Below are 4,418 nucleotides of genomic sequence, written 5' to 3'. Positions count from 1 at the left end.
GTGGTTGTCCTTCTCCCGCATCATTGATGTCGTCGTTGCCACCCTTCCCCCATGTCGTTGAAGCCATCACCGCCTATCCCTCGCGGTTGAATCCGCCACCACCCTCTCTTGTCTTGGCCGCAATTCGTTCGCAATCTTTTCTCAAATCTCTTGAGCTAGAATGTGTTTCCTCTCTGCCACAAAATTTTTTCCCTTTCCATGAACAAAAGATATAATTTTTTTTAAAGGAAAAAAATAAGCAAAATTGTTTTAAAACCAAACCGAACCACTTGGATCCAAAACCAAAACCGATAAAAAAAATCGAGCGATTCAATTTGGCATCGATTTAATTAAAATTGAATCAAACTAAACCAAACCGTACACGCCCTAGGTTTTCGCGTTAGAAGCTTAAAGAAGTTCAGAGATATATTAGATACGTTATTAACAAATTAGTAACCAAATATATATAAACCTCAAAGTCTAGGGACTAAACTTATAATTTAACATAATATTTTGAATACGGTATGATACGAGTAAAGAATAACCGAGAAATAGGTTTTTAGAGTTCATTCCATGTCGAGATAAATTAAAAAATAAATATAAAATAAAAAATAAAGACAAGATTGAACAATTGCACATGTAAGAAACCCCATTGTTTCATGTTTTGCTCATATCTTCCATTTCTATATAATTCATTACTAGAAGCTTCACTTTAACCAAAAAAATAAAAAGGAGAAAGGCAGATGTAAAAATATCATACAAATTACTAATGAAATAAACTCTCAATTGTGGATTGGAGGCTTCTTGGACGCTGGAGTATAATCCATTGCGCCCAAATCATCTGTGCTTGAAAAATGTTCTTCTTCATGAACTGCAAGATCATCATTTCCTTTAAGCTTATGATCATCTTTCTTAATTTGAGGCACTCCCAAGCTTCTTGTTGCTACAACAAATCAATACCCAAATCCAATTAGCCATCCAAGTCGAGGTATCACACTAAAAAGTCGTTCTGAATAATCAAGAATTTCGTTTCGTTTTTATCAAAGATTGTGAGATCTCACGTTGATTGGGGAAAAAAACGAAACATTCTTTATAAGAGCGAAAACCTCTTCCTAGTACACGCGTTTTAAAAACATTGAGAGGAAGCCTGAAAGGGAAAGCCCAAAGATGACAATATATGCTAGCAATGAGTTTCGGCTGTTACAAAGGGTATCAGAACAATGTGTTAGCAAGGAAGCTGAGTCCTGAAAGGGGGTGGACACGAGGCGGTGGGCCAACAAAGACGTTGAGCCTCGAAGAGGAGTGGATTGTGATATCCCACATCGGTTGGGGAGGATAACAAAACATTTTTTATAAGAGCATGTAAACCTCGAAAAGCCCAAAGAGGACAATATCCGCTAGCGGTGGGTTTGGACTGTTACACAGATCGGACCAAACCTCGTAGATTTGGGCTGTTACACAGATCAGACCATAAAATTTTTGTCTCACTTTATCATTATTTACTTTGTAATATATCTTCTTTCATAAAGAACCATAATTTGAACTTAAATGGGAAAAAACCTTTTTTTTTTTTTTATATACTTTTTACTTTTAGATAGTAATACCCATATATTCATAACGAATTTGGATGGGAGCTTCTCTTGATAGAGAAAATTCAAAACGTGATAGAGAAAATCACTAAACATAACCCAATTTACCATAATAAAAAAGTTAATATTATTTATTGTAGCTTAACTTAATTTTGAAACTCGAAACAAAACTAGAGAAGAAAATAAACAATAAAAGTCGGTCATAAATATGAAGAGATAAAAAGATAATAGATGAAGAAATCTACCAATAACTTTGTTTGAGAAAGAACAAAGAAGAACGAGGACGAGAACGAGGACGACGACGCGTTTGTTCATAGCCATTGGAGCTTTTGTGGTTTGGCTTTGATTTTGTTCTTGTAATGACAAAAGGGAAGCTTTGTTTTTGTGTGAAGAAGGTGTTGAAGTTGAGAAGTTACTTTATAGAGAAATGAAGAGAGAAGAAGTTGATTGGGAAGTGAGTGCAAAGGCACATGTGGAGCACCATCAAATTTGTATTATTCCAAAGAGAACAAAAGCTATGGTGTTGAGAGTCCATGTCAATGTTTTGAGAGTGTCTTGTGATGAATGTGATGGGGTCTTGTGGTTGGAGACACAAGCCTTTTGTAATTGAATTTGAAATTTGGGTCTTTTGAGAATGTGGGGTGTTTATAAACAACCAAATATAGGGCATTAATGATGATAAAACCCCACATTTAGCTTCTAATCACCCTAAAACAAAATCGAACAAACCCATTAATACAAATTCGAGAGCAAAATGACTATCGAGAGTAATCGTCAGATGGGTTTGAAATATCAACAAACAAATAATTGCTAGATCTGGATAAGGATAGATGTCTATGTGGGTATACCGAACTTTGAAATTATAGTACTCATTAAGCCAAATCAAATGATGTAATTGTGAGATCCCATGTGGGTTGGAGAGGGGAACGAAGCATTCATTATAAGGGTATGAAAATCTCTTCCTACTATACGTGTTTTAAAACTTTAGGGGGAAGCCCTGGAAAGGAATGCCTAAAGTGGAAAAGCTCAAAGAGGACAATAGCGGCTAGTGGTGAGCTTGAGCCTGACAAATGGTATTAGAGCCAAATACCGGACGATGGGCCAGTAAGGATGTTGAGCCCCGAAGGGGGTGGTGGATTGTGAGATCCAACATCGGTTGGGGAGGAGAACGAACTATTATTTATAAGGATGTGGAAATCATTTCCAACAAATGCATTTTGAAAATTTTGAGGGGAAGCCCAGAAAACTTAAAGAGGACAATATCTGCTAGCAGTGTGTTCGGTCTGCTACAGACAATATCTACTAGCCTGTTACAATAGTATATCAGGTTTAACATCTCTAGTTACTATATCCCGGAGTCACGCTGATTGTGTGTCAGTAGTTCAAATCCACTTCTAAACAAAAAGTCCAAAGGACATGTACCGAGAACCTGATTTGAAAATTCAAATGAAAGAGGAAAAATTGTTCCCGAAGAAGCGTGACCATTCGATTGAATCTCGAGATTTGAATGGCGTTCTAATTAAAAAATTAATGAAACCCAAATGACATTGTTTGTTGTTCTTAAGGACACACATGTTTGGAAGAGCTTATGGTTTAAGCTTTACACAAACCTAACCCTAATAATAAATATGTTTGGTTTTTTATTTAAATGTCTTCATGTGCAATGGCCTAAGGTGTGTGGGAAAGAAGGGAACAGCTTTGAGGCATACAAGATTTGTAGGCCCAAACCAAAACACCCATTTCAAACACTACCATCACTAACACATACAAATTTCCCACTCAAGTGGCCAATATTCATGGATCTACTACGTCCACATTGAAAGTCATGTGTGGAGTATATTTTTTTAGGAGTGATCGTGAATTGGATTGTGTTAATTGAAACATTAGATACAGTTTAATTGTTCGGGTAGTAAATTTTTTCAATCCAAACAAACTTAACCAAACTCATAAACCAGCTAAATTCATAAAGTTTTCATTTATTTGAACCCAACTTAACTCATATCATTCGGATTGGGTTGGGTTGACCTGGTTTTATCGGTCATCAGATTTTGTGAATACCTTTAATATTTTTTTATTATATATATCTAATCTAGATAGTGTAAGCTTTGACCCTTGATGAATCTATTTGTTTATCTAAAATTATACACTTTTTTTTTTTTTAATATATTGTTGGGTGAATTTTATTTTCTTTAATTACGGTAAATGTAAAAATAACAAATTTAAACCTTCAACTTGAATAGAAGAAGAACATCAATTACTAATAGAGTATAAAATTTCTATCAATACACCGATACTTTTATCGTTATTTTCATATATCCTGAGCTCGACATCTGCAAAAGGGATAGTCGACATTTTCATTATACCGTGAAATGATCTGTGAAACATAAACTATCATAGATGATATTGATAATAAGCATTTGAATTATTTATTTTTATAATTTTTCTTGAAAATTATCCATCAACATAAAAAATTTATCAATATTTTTATCGATAGGTTCGTAAAATCGAACCTCGAACCCTCGAGATGAGATTAAAATTTTAAACTTCGGTTACTCCTAGGTAAGGTGATGTAAGATAAAGGATGAGTTAGGGAGCATTAATGAATGGAAAAATTAGAACATTAAAAGAAGGATGGGCAAAAAGGCAACACAAGTGGGAGCTACCATCATCTACACATAACTAAAAAAGTGTGAAAGAAGTCATGTGGGTGAGTGGTGATGAGCAGATGGGTGGGCCTTATTGGTCTCTTTCCAAACCATTTTAACCAAGATGAATTATTGGTATGTTTCAATGCATTTGAAGTAGGGGTAAATAAGATGAATAGCTATAGAAACATGACTTTAACAATAT

The 4,418-nt window shown here is 34.9% G+C and overlaps 1 long non-coding RNA gene across 1 annotated transcript; it reads right to left on the bottom strand.

Moving 5' to 3' along the window:
• Positions 1-617: 617 nt before the first annotated feature.
• On the bottom strand, positions 618-1,982 carry LOC111777825. The gene is made up of 2 exons (XR_002812420.1): positions 1,814-1,982; positions 618-922 (listed from the first exon to the last, which is right to left on the bottom strand). It is a non-coding gene; the product is annotated as an uncharacterized LOC111777825 (long non-coding RNA).
• Positions 1,983-4,418: the final 2,436 nt, after the last annotated feature.

Source organism: Cucurbita pepo, chromosome LG16, assembly GCF_002806865.2.
Source record: "Cucurbita pepo subsp. pepo cultivar mu-cu-16 chromosome LG16, ASM280686v2, whole genome shotgun sequence".
Taxonomy (NCBI): domain Eukaryota; kingdom Viridiplantae; phylum Streptophyta; class Magnoliopsida; order Cucurbitales; family Cucurbitaceae; genus Cucurbita; species Cucurbita pepo.
Note: the sequence above shows the minus strand (reverse complement) of the source record. Positions and strands in the feature narration are given on the sequence as shown.